Consider the following 13,342-nt stretch of genomic DNA (forward strand, 5'->3'; position numbering starts at 1 on the left):
ATCTATATCTACACATGCTCTTCAAGTTGATTCCAATCCCACTCTGACACTGAGCCCAACCCTGTCATCTGCTTGGACTTTCGTGCCCATTATCCTTAGGCTTATGAGAGGCCTTGGGGTCTTCTGCAGTAACAAGAATGAGCAGGCTCTTGCCTTCCATCCCATCCTTTCTGGTGACCCCCAACAGGCCTGCAGCCTCTCTGCCTGTTCCCACTTGCTGTAGGGCCTCGGCTTTCCCAGGCTTATGTGGTCTGAACTCCTTGTTCAGGTCCAGACTCTTGATGCCAGAGTCCAGCCTCTGGGCAGGAATAGTGAAGGAGAGGCAGAAGGCAGGTGCCAGCCCCCTGCTTGCAGGACCGGCACAACTGTGTCCCTTTGCACTGGTTGGCAGGGAGACCCTCTCCTGTCCCTTGCACACCCAAAGAGGCCTTGTCTCCAGGCTCACCTTTCAGGAACCAAAAGCTTTTATAAATATCCAGATGATCAAAAGGTTTCTGCTTTCAGGCAGGGGACCTCTAAAGACCTGTCTTCCAGCTTGGAAGAGGAGGAGAGGGGAGCACACGGCAAACAACACACGTGTTGATATGCATGAAGTATCCTGCCACATAGGGAACACCTGTAGCTGGGAGACGTGGTTGCTGGAAGGTGGAGTGTGTCTTTTAAGCACATTGGAACAGAGCAATGATGAGAATGGGCAGAGGGAGCCATGACTGTACATGAGATTTTGCATATTGACACCAACAGCAAATGGTTAAATATACCCAACTCGGCCGGGCGTGGTGGCTCACGCTTGTAATCCCAGCACTTTGGGAGGCCGAGGCAGGCGGATCACGAGGTCAGGAGATAGAGACCACGGTGAAACCCCGTCTCTACTAAAAATACAAAAAATTGGCCAGGCGTGGTGGTGGGCGCCTGTAGTCCCAGCTACTCGGAGAGGCTGAGGCAGGAGAATGGCGTGAACTCGGGAGGCGGAGCTTAGGCAGTGAGCCGAGATCGCGCCACTGCACTCCAGCCTGGGTGAGAGAGCAAGACTCCATCTCAAAAAAAAAAAAAAAAAAAAAAAAAAAAAAAAAAAAAATATATATATATATATATATATATATACCCAACTCTTTCCCTATGTGCTTTTCCTCACTGTTAAAGAAAAATCTTTTAAAGAGAGTCCCCTTGTGTCTTCTTTGCTGCTGTATTAGTCAAGGCTCTCTAGAGAAACAGAAGCAATAGGAGATATATGTGTAAGCAGATTTACTTTCAGATGTTGGCTCACACATTTGTGGGGGCTGTTAAGTCCAGTATTCACAGGGCAAGCCAACAGGCTGGAAATGAAGGTAAGAATTAATGCTGCAGTCTTAAGTCTGAATTCTGAGGGGCAGGCCAGGCAGGCTGGAAACCTAGAAAGAGTTTCTACGCTGCAGTCTTTAGTTCAAATACCTTCTTTGGGAAACCTCAGTCTTTGCTTTAATAGGAACTCCAACTGATTGGGTGAGGCTCACCCACATAATGTAGGGTAATCTGCTTTACTCAAAATCTACTGATCCAAATGTTTATCTCATCTAAAAAATACCTTCACAGCAACATCTAGACTGACATCTGCCCAAACAGCTGGACACCATAGCCAAATTGACACATAAAATTAACTATTGCAACTTCTTTACAGACTTCAAGAGAAACAGAGAAGAATGAAAGCTGAGCTGCACACCTGGCATAAAGTGCCGAAGCTCAGCCTGTGAAGCAGCTGGTTTCTCACGGGGCCCAGAGGGTGTCTATACTTGCAGAGATTCTTTTCAATTGAACAGATTTCACTTGACTTCAAAAGTGCTTGAGTCAAATGCTTCGAGATGGTTGACTAGAGGCATCTGCTACTCACCTCCTCCACCAAGAAAAACCAAAATAGTAAGTTGATAATCACACTTTGAATAGATCAGCTGAGAGAGAATGCTGGAATTCAATAGAGAAGTGACAGGAAACACCTAAGGCAAGGAAGGAGAGGGAGGCAAGGCAGCCTACTTGGCTGGGAGCCCAGAGAGGCCTCCTAGTGCAGAGAAAGGGTAAGTGGGTGACCCTCAGCGGTCCACATTCCCACTATGGACATCTGCAATTCCAGCCATGGGAGAGATTCTTGACTCTCATAAGCCCTGAGACTAAGATAGGGAGCTGTCTTGAGACGGCATGACACATTGCTCCAGAGAGGGGGCTCACATCACCCCAGACCTAAGCAGCTACAGCACAGTGCCATTTTGAGAGCCCAGCCCCCACCAGACCACATCCTGTTCTGGGGCCCAACCGCCCCTGCATCTCCACATCCCTGGAATCCCAGTGACATCCCCCATCTGCAGCCGCTGCTGCTGCTGTTTGCTGCCACCAGAACTAAAGCATGAGCCACTGGGAGTGACTCTACCATCCCCAGCAAAGGGGCCACTGTGCACTTACAAGCACCCTAAGGTCAGGCTCTGCCACCCACAGCCGCCACCTGGAACTGAAGTACACACTTCCCAGCCATCTGCCTATGCCCGCTACCACTGAAAGCAACCCCACTCTCCCCAGCAGCAGAGCTGCAGTGCGGCTGCTGCTGCCCCTGTACCTGAGCATTTTTCCAGGGCCCAGGGATCAGCCCGCCCCTCCTCACCACAGCCAGCATACGAATGCACCACCAGGGATCCTGAGGACAGGTCCACCCAGCCCAACTCCACCTCCCAGGGCCCAAGCATGCTGTGTAGGGGCATATGAATTGCCCTGCTCCATCCACCATCATTGGCACCTGAGCACTCCTCCGAAGGGCCTGAGGATGTGTTCACCCAACCTGCCACTACCCCCACAGCTGTCTCACACACAGACACACACACACACACACACACACACACACACACACACGTCACCTGGGGACTAGCCCACCCAGGCCATTGCAGCCACCACCAACACCAGCATGGATGGGATGGAAGCTAGAGGATGATCTGGCTGCTGCTGCTGTCATTGCCCCTGCCATGCCTGCTGCCTAGGAACCTGAGCCCCTCCCCAATTGGCCTACCACTGCCCCTTCCAGCACCTGAGCAAGCCTCCTGGAGGCCCAAGAATCAGCCTGCCTGGAACCACTCACCCCAGGACCAGCATAAACTGCTCTGGGGACCAAGAACAGACACGCTCTTGGCCCACTGCTGCCACCACTGGAGCCTGAGGACTGGCCCACCTGTTGCCCCTGTCCCCAGCAAAACTTCCCCACAGCCTCCATTAACAGCCACACTCTAAGCCACTAAGGAAATCACAGACACCACTGACGCTGTTTACAACTGAAGAACTCATACAGAGACTACACTACTGCATGCATCTAGAATCAAGGCCACAGTGCCCTAACCAACCAACACCATAGCTATATCTTCAGAAAAAATGTCCTTCCCTGTGAAAGCAAATCCAAAAAATCAGAAGAAGCAACTGTTACACCAGATGCACAAAAAATCAACATAAGGACACAAGAAACATTAAAAGCAAGGAAATATGACACCTCCAAACGAACACAATAATTCTTCAACAACAGATGCCAATGAAAAAGAATGAAATGTCAGAAAAAATTCAAAATAGTGATATTAAAGAAACTCAGTGAGATACAAGAGAATACAGATTAAACAATATAAAGAAATCAGAGAAACAATTCAGGATATGAATGAGAATTTCACTAAAAAGAAATAGATATAATTAAAAAGAACTAAACAGAAATCTTGGAACCTAATAATTCATTGAATGAAATAAAAATACATTCAAGAGCTTGAACAAGGAGCTAGATCAAGCAGAAGAAAGAATCTCAGAACTTGAAGACAGGGTTTTGAAATAACCCAGTCAGACAAAAATAAAGAAAAAAATAAAAGAGAATGAACAAAGCCTCCAAAATATATGGGACACCATAAAGCAACCAAATATTTTAAGTTTTGATATTCCAGAAGGCAAAGAGAAAACTGAAGGGATAGAAAACCTATTTAATGAAACAATAGGTTAAAGCTTCCCAAGTCTAGCAAAAGATCTAGACACACAGAGGCAGGAAGCGCAGAGATTTCCAAAGAGATTCAATTCAAAAAGGTTTTCTTCATTATAGTCAAACTGTCAAAAGTCAAAGACGGAATTCTAAAACCCGCAAGAGAAAAATGTCACTTACAAGAAAACTTCATCAGACTAACAGCAGATTTCTCAGCAGAAACCTTACAGACCAAGAGAGAATGGGCTGATACATTTAAAGTGCTGAAAGAAAAAAACTGCCAGCCAAGGATACTATACCCAGTAAAGTTACCCTTCATAAATGAAGGAGAAATAAAGTCCTCCCCAGACAAGCAAAAGCTGAGAAAATTCATCATCACTAGACTAGGTCTATGAGGAATGCTTAAGGTAGTCCTGTACCTGGAAATGAAAAGATAATATCTACCATCTTGAAGAGACATAAAAGTATAAATAAAACCCATTGGGTAGAATGAACACAGAACTAAGGAAAAGAAGGACCCTAATGTTACCACCAGAGAAAACCATCAAATCACAATGATAAATAATAAGATAGAAATAAAGGAACAAACAACCAGAAAACGATCAATTAACTAACAGGTATAAGTCCTCACATATCAACAGTAACCTTGAATGTAAACAGCCTAAAGTTTCCACTTAAAAGATATAGACTGGCTTAATGGATTTTTTAAAATGACCCAATTATATGCTTTCTAAAAGAAACTGACCTCACCTATAAAGACACATACAGACTGAAAGTAAAAAGATGGAAAAAGTTACTCTATGCAAATGAAAGCCAAAAGCAAGCAGGAGTAGCTATACTTATATCAGATAAAACAGACTTTAAGTCAAAAACAATAAAAAGTGACCCAAAAGTTTCAGTATATAATGATAAATAGATCAATTCAGCAAAAGGATATAACATATCTAAATATACATGCATCCATAATTGGAGCAACCAGATATATAAAGCAAATATTATTAGATCTAACGGGAGAGATGGACTCTAATACAATAATAGTTAGGGACTTGAATACCCCATTCTCAGCATTAGGCAGATCATCTAGACAGAAAATTAGCAAAGAAACATTGAATTTAGAATATCTTAGGCAAAATCGACGTAACAGACATTTACAGAACATTTCATTCAACAGCTACAGAATACACATTCCTCTCGTCAGCACATGGAATCAAAATTATATCAAATATCTTTTTGGATCACAGTGGATTAAAACTAGAACTCAATAAAAAGAGAAGCTTTGGAAACTGCAAATACAGGAAATTAAACGGCATTCTTCTGAATGACCATTGGGTCAAAGAAGAAATTAAGGAGGAAGTTGAAAAGTTTTTGAAACAAATGAGAGTCAAAATACAACATACCAAGACAGGCATGGTAGCTTGGCTCATGTGCATGATTCTAGCTACTCAAGAGGCTGAGGTGGGGAGGATTGCATGAAGCCAGGAGTTTGAGACCAGTCTGAGCAACACAGCAAGGTCCTGTCTCTTAAAAAAAAAAAAAAAAGTTTCTAAATTAGCCAAGTATGGTGGGTGCCTGTGTGGTTCCAGCTATTTGGGAGGCTGAAGTTGGAGGATCACTTGAGCCCAGGAGTTGGAGGCTGCAGTGAACTATGATCACAACACTGCACCCTAACTTGGATGACAAAGTGAGATCCTCTCTCTAAAAACAAAATAATAATAATAATAATAAACCCACACAACATACCAAAACCTATGGATTACAGAAAAAGCAGTGCTATGAGGGAATTTTATAACAATAAACACCTACATCAAAAAAGTAAAAAGATTTCAAATAAACACTCTAACAATGCCCCTCAATGAATTAGAAAAGCAAGAACAAATCATACCCATAATTAGTAGAAGGAAAGAAATAATAAAGTTCAGAGCAGAATTAAACAAAATAGACTTTAAAAATATAAAGGATCAATGAAACAAAAATTATACTAGCTAGACTAACAAAAAAAAAGAGACCCAAATAAACAAAATCAGAAACAAAAAAAGAAAAAGTTACAACTGATAACACAGAAATACAAAAGATCATCAGGGACTATTATAACTGTAAGCTAATAAACTGGAAAACCTAGAAGAAGTGAATAAATTCCTAGACACATAAACCTACCAAGATTGAATCAGGAAAAAATAGAGAACACGAATAGATCAATAATAAGAAATGAGATTTAATCAGTAATAAAAGGTCTACTAACAAAGAAAAGTCCATGACCAGATGGTTCACTGCCAAATTCTAGCAAACTGACAAAGAACGAATAATACCAATTCTCCCCAAACTATCTCAAAAAGTTAAAGAGGAGAGAATTCTCCTTAACTCATTCTAAAAGGCCAGCATCACTCTGATACCAAAACCAGACAAGAATGCAACCAAAAACAAAAACTACAGGCCAATATCCTTGATGAATATAGATACAAAAATCCACCAAAAAAATACTAGCAAACCAAATCCAACCGCACATCAAAAAGATAATACACCATGATCAAGTGACCCTACTACACAAAGCAATCTACAGATTTAATGCAATCCCTATTAACATACCAAGGGATGCAAAGACGGTTTATTTCAGGGATACAAAGATGGTTTAACATATGTAAATCAATAAATGTAATACATATCAACAGAATAAAGGACAAAAACCGTACGATCATTTCAATAGATGCAGAAAAAGCATTTGATAAAATTCAACATCCCTTCATGATCAAAACTCTCAACAAACTAGGCACTGAAAGAATGTACCTCAAAATAATAAAGGGTATATGTGACAAACTCATAGTTAACATCATACTGAGTGGGGAAAATCTGAAAGCCTTTCCTCTAAGAACTGGAACAAGACAAAAATGCCCATTTTCACCACTCTTGTTCAACATAGTACTGGAAGTTCTAGGCAAAGCAATCAGGCAAGAGAAAGAAATAAAAGGCGTCTGAATTGGAAGAGAGGAAGTCAAATTTTTCCTCTTTGCAGATGACATGATTTTATATCTAGAAAAACCTAAAGGCTCTGCCCAAAAGAGGAAAAAAAAAGCCCTTAGATCTGATAAATAAATTCAGAGAAGTTGCTGGATACAAAATCAACATACAAAAATCAGCAGCATTTTTATATACCAATAATGAACAATCTGAGAAAGAAATCACGAAAGCAATCCCATTTGCAATCGTCACACACACACACACACAAATACCTAAGAATAAATTCAACAAAGGAGGTGAAAGACCTCTGTAAGGAAAACTACAAAACACTGAAGAAAAAAATTGAAGAAGAAACAAACAAATGGAAAACATCCCATGTTCATGGATTGAAAGAATTAATATTGTTAAAATTACCATACTACCTAAAGCAATCTACAGATTTAATTCAATCCCCATCAAAATACCAATGTCATTTTTTATAGAAATAGAAAAAAAAAATCCTAAAATTTGCAAGGAACCAAAAACAGTCTAAATAGCCAAAGCAAAATCCTGAGCAAAAAGAACAAAGCTGGAAACATCACATTCTCAACTTTAAAATATATTGCAAGGCTAAAGTAACCAAAAAAGCATCGTATTGGTAGGAATGAAGGGGGAATGGAGAGACGTTGGTTAACGGGTACAAACATACAGTTAGATAGAAGGAATAAGATCTAACAATCAATGGTAGAGTAGGGTGACTATAGTTAACAACAATGTATTGTATATTCCAAAATAGCTAGAAAAGAGGAATTGAAATATTCCCAATATATAGAAATTATAAATACTTGAGGCAATGGACACCCTAAATACCCCAAATTGATCCTTATCCATTCTATGTATCAAAATATCATGTGCCTGTAAAATATGTACGAATATTATGTATCAATAATAAAATGTTCAAGTCTTCTTACAGCAGCATGTTTACAAACATGAACTTCTAAGTCAGACAGACAGAGGTGAAACCCGGCTTTACCATTTGCCAATTGGGTGACCCAGGGCAACTTAGGTGGCTTCTCTGAGCCCCAGTGTACTCATCTCAAAATGAGGATAGTAACAACTTTCCCATAGGGGGATATGTTTAATGTGTTTAGTACAGTGCCTCACACAGGGTCAAACACTCAAGAAATTGTAGCTTTTTGTATAGTTACCAAGAGCTGTAAAATGGACCGCCTTTATTTGATCTTCGTAGAAACCACTCATATGGCATCCCACTAGCCTTTGGGAACTAAGTTCATGGTTTATGTTGACTTGGCTTGACTTCTGTCTTTTCTCCCTCAAGTCTCTATGGGGATTGAAAGCTCTCCCTAGTTGGGCCCTGGAAACTGTAGCTGGCTTCATCCCATGCTCTTTACCTTCCTGCCCAGGCAATGCTCAGCTCAATAGAAAGCTCAAGTCCTATACAGTTGTCAGTTCAGTTGAACCAGAGGTTCAATTATGCTGTGTAGCTGCTCCAGGGTAGCCTCTGCCTCAGAAGATGACAAGATAAGTGATTGATCTGCCACTGATGCTCTGCCCCAAGGAGTTTTCTTTCTCCATTCCTGGCTCCTGGAGGTAAGGAAATTTCTGGGAAAGTTGTTGCTGTAAGAGGTCATTGTTATATTTGGGGATATGTTCCTTTTATCGAGAAAGCAAATCTCTCCAATGCTCAGCTTCAAGGTGTAGGTGATGTCAGGGTGCCCTATTTTTGGGATTCTTCCATTTGTCTGGCAACCAGAAAATGTAAGAAAATACAGTACAATCTTGCTATTAAACACCTTGCTATTCCAGAGGTTCAATTTTACTGTGTAGCTATTTCTCTGTCTAAGACCTGTAAATTCTACATCACAGATGCTGTTTTGGGCATGGTTACATTCAGGAAGCTCATGAGCCTCAGAGCCATTATAGCATCTCACAGGCCATGGGACACTGGCATATACCCACAACAGGAGAAACGTGTCCACCAGGACACCTCCTCAAAGAGCACAAGAAAATGAAAAGGGACCAGGAATCTTACCACTGCTCTCCATCAGGCGTTCTCCTCTCTCTCTTTTTTTTTTTCTAATTATGTTTAGTCATCTTTCCTGGAAACTGTAAATCTCACTCAGTGAAATTATTTGTATTTATAGCCCCTGCATGTACCAAGCGGCACTGAACTCTGTTAAAAATGATAAAAGGTAGATGCCTTTGAACGCTGGGATCAGCCAGCCAATTGTTTTAAGATTCACCTCAATTGACTTTAAGATGCACATGGGTATCATTTGGCAATAAAGCAAGTTTTATTAAAGTTGGGCAACTTTCTTCGAGAGACAGTCATAAAATCCTGACAAAGAGAAGAGCTAAAATTAACCAGACACGTGGAATGCTGAACAGCTGAATTAAAACAGAAACTCAACATCATGCAGACAATAATTTTCCATCTACAAGTGCCCTCTCCCCACCTTGAGGATGGGAACTTCCTTGTCATCTCAGACCCTTATAAAAGGCCTCTGTGAAAACTGATGAAGTGTTTGGGTAGCCAAAAACTCTCTTTCTAATGCCATACTTAAAGTTCTCCCAAACTTTTAAATCCAACATCCCCTAAACAAATACATCCATTTAGTCACAATAAATCAATTTTTTTTTTCAGAAGAAGATTCAATTAAAAAAAATTCCTATGTCCCTGCTCTTCAATGTTTTGGCCATTGCACAGTAATGGCATGCCTAATTCTCTTTTAAAACCAAATGCATGTCCCCAGCCATGGAAGATATTGAGCCCATTAAATTTGGGGTGCCTCTGCAAATGAAGTTTTGTATATGTTTACTTCTTGGTACAAAAGAAATTACAGGCACATTACAGTAACATCAGAAAATATAGACAAGCAAATGAACCATATCAAACAGCTACAATTCCAATCACCCAGAAATGATATATGCCTATAAACATACCTGCACATTATATGTGCATTCCATATGCCACACAAATGTGGCATATGGAATGTTTCATGAGCATATTTCATGAGCATGCAAACATATGCGCACATCATATGTGTCCTATATAAAAGTATATACACATTGTCTTCTGCATACATACAAACATATATGTATGCAGATATATCTCTTATGATGCAAACATATGCGTACATTATGTGTGTTTTTCATATACACACAAATACATATGCATACCACATGTGCCTTTCATAGTCACACAAACACATGCACATAATATGTGCCTTTCATATGCCTGCAAACACATATGAACCTCATTGTCTTTTATGCACATATATACATATATGCATATCATATGTGCCTTTGTCTGTATCTGTGATTTTCCAAAATTAAGATAATGTATACATTGTATACATCCTCTATTGTCACCTGATTTTTCACTTTGTCTTTTTTTTGTTTCTCACTTTCACAGGATATACATCTTTCCACACCAATAGACCTTTTTTTCCGATGTAGCCTTATTTTTCATAGTTGGCGAATATACAGTTATGGATTCATAACAGCAAGACATCTAATTATCCTCTACGGTTAGACATTTAAGTAGTTTATGCCAATGTTTCCAGCAGATCATCTTAGATTTGTCATAGTGTCAAGCACAGTTCGAGGGTCAGACTTACCTTCTCACTGTACCAGACCTTCATAGCTTATCGATTTGTCATTTCTGTGACATGTTTCAGCCTTGGAGGAGAGTCACTTAAGTACAGTTATAGTTCCTCTTTCTATCCTGGCTTGTGGCCGGGGCTGTGCCTGAAGGACAGGGCTTCATGTTCGAAGGATTTCTGGATTTTCGAACTGTAATTCAGTCCCATTCGGTTCAATAACCATTTATTGGGCTTTGCCCCACATGCGCATAGTAGATTCTCTGTAAACATGTGTTGAATGAAAACATATTTTTACAAATGGAATCCAACAGCGCCTGGCAAGCCATTTCATTCTTAGTTGTGTCAAAGGCAGTACAATGAGGGTAAGCTGTGATGTCAGACAGGCGTGGGGTCCAGCCGTGGTTCTGTGTCTTACAAAATCTATGACCGTGATATGTAACTTCTCAAGCCTCCGTTTCCTTATCTGCAAAATATGGTTAATTATGACACCTTCCCCATGGGGCTGTGAAGATGATACAGACAACGTAAGTAAAATTCTTCGCACAGTGTCCAGTATGCAAGCAATGTGAGCTGTCATTATGATTATTATTGGCTATTGCTTCCTGAGTAAGATAAATGAAGCATTTGAATTAAGTGCTAAGCTCTTAGTAGATACTAAGTTGGATTTAATTAAGTAGTTTTTCAGTTAGTATAAGGGGGAAAAAAAAGAGAAGAAGAAAAATTTCTTACTGCTAAATCTTTCTGAACCTCCACAGGGCCTAGCCACCCAAATTTGTTGACCGGGCCATCTGGTGAGTGAGTGAGTCTGTTGCAGGTTTTCTCTAGGTTCGGTGGGTGTGATGACAGCACAGTCCTCAGTGACTGCATGGTGTTTTATCTGAGGGCCTCAGGGCCTGAATTGTGGTACTTATGTGTATGGCTTTTGTTTCCAAATGGAGAAATTGCACTGCAGAGAAATCTTTAAAAGCAATGACCTAATATTGCAGATTGCTGAACTGTACCCACACCCAAGACTGAGCATTGGATCAATCCAGAATACACATCAGGTGTTCTGCAATGTCTGCCTAAAACCATGACTCTGCCTCCTCCAGCTGTTGCTACATCTCACTATGGGTTTCCTGTGACATTTTGAGCAAGTATGCTTCTGTGACTGGGGTTCTTACACTCCAGGATGGATGAGAAGCACTGTAAGTGGCTTTTAAAATGAATATTCCCTGGACCTTCAGTGGCTCTGTGGGTCAAGGATCTGAATTCTCAACCTGTCTAGAAGGTTCTGGTTTCAATGGTCTGTGGGCTGCACATTGAGAAACCTGTTCAGCCAGTGCAACAAAGGTTCCACATGTGAGAAAGGAAGCATCAGGTCTCTTGAGCCTGTTCTTTAATCTGTAGGCTGCACCTTCTCTTTAAATTCTGCTAATAACACCATGCGAGAAAACACCTGAGCTTGAAAAGCCCATGTTCCAACACAACTGTCCTTCACCGCTCTGGAAAATTCACTGTTTGCTTCGATTATCCCTTTGTTAAATTCCAAAGTTAAAGAGCTCTGAAAGGCATACAGTTATTTTAAGTTTCAGGTGATTTCTGTTGCCAAATATTTTAAAAATTTGAAATTGCTACGTGTACTACTCTTAGTAGTACTATTAGATTTCCTGACAATAAAAATAAGGATTTCGGTTTTCACCATTTATAGTAAGTACAGCTAATATTAAGTGTAATTTTAAAAGCCCTTTATTTTCTCAGAAAGAAAAAAAATCAAATTCTGCTCAGTGTGGTATTGAATAATTAAAAACAAAAGAACAGTATCTTCACATTAGTGTTTAATATTAATTGTTTTTTTACCCTTGACACTGGTGCTAATTAAATTTTCATTTTATTTTCCATGACTTGTTTAAACAGTTTTTGCAAATTATTGCTAATCAGCATAATAAAACTGAATCACCTATTAAACAATTTTGTTTTGAATTAAATGGCATTAAAATAATTCTGGCTGCCTTGTGTTATAATGTGTTACAAGAATACCAGCCGCTACAGGTAATATGCCTTAGCTTTTACACACACTTTAAATAAATCTACGGATGTATTTACCTACATGCACGAACATGCAAAGAGGCAGTGTTGGTTAGTTGAATGGGTTTCCGGCTAGATTTATTTCCTGTCTCTACTGTCTTCTCAAGAGGAAATCTAAGGCAAATCTCTTCAATGACCTGAAACTTGGTTTTCATCATCAGCAAAATAAGGAGTATGTATTTTTGAGGGGAAAGGGTGATCGGTGGAAATAGAAGTTTCCCTAAGCACTGCTTTGCAGCCCCTTCCAGCAAGATATGATTAATGGGGTGCGGCGGGGACAGCCAGTTGCCCCCACTCCTCCGGAGACTTCCCTGCAGTTTCGAAGGTGTAGGACACAAATGGTGGGTCTAAAATATTAGCAGCAGCCACCAGTGAGGAACCACATGGCTCACAAAGAATGAAGAGAAATAATAGGGCCAAGTGGACCACTTGGTAAAACCCCAGGGCCCCCACTGCATTAGTGGGCCCTGGAAGAGTGCCTTACTGGTGCCCAACAGAGCCCTGGGAGGGTCTGTTGCACATGGCAGGGCAGCTTTGGGGGCCGTGGTACACAGCAAAAGTTGCGGGAGCAAGTGTGAGATTTACCCTCCGAAACTGAGATTACCTATGTGTGGGGGTGAGGGAATATGAAGGAATAGTCTACACAGGCTGATCAGATGACTACCAACTCCTTTGCACTTACAACAACTCTGTGGTTCACAGAATAGGTAGGTTACTCATATTGTTATGTCTTAGATGACTAAAGAGAATTACAAAA

This window comes from Symphalangus syndactylus, chromosome 23 (assembly GCF_028878055.3).
Source record: "Symphalangus syndactylus isolate Jambi chromosome 23, NHGRI_mSymSyn1-v2.1_pri, whole genome shotgun sequence".
Taxonomy (NCBI): Eukaryota; Metazoa; Chordata; class Mammalia; order Primates; family Hylobatidae; genus Symphalangus; species Symphalangus syndactylus.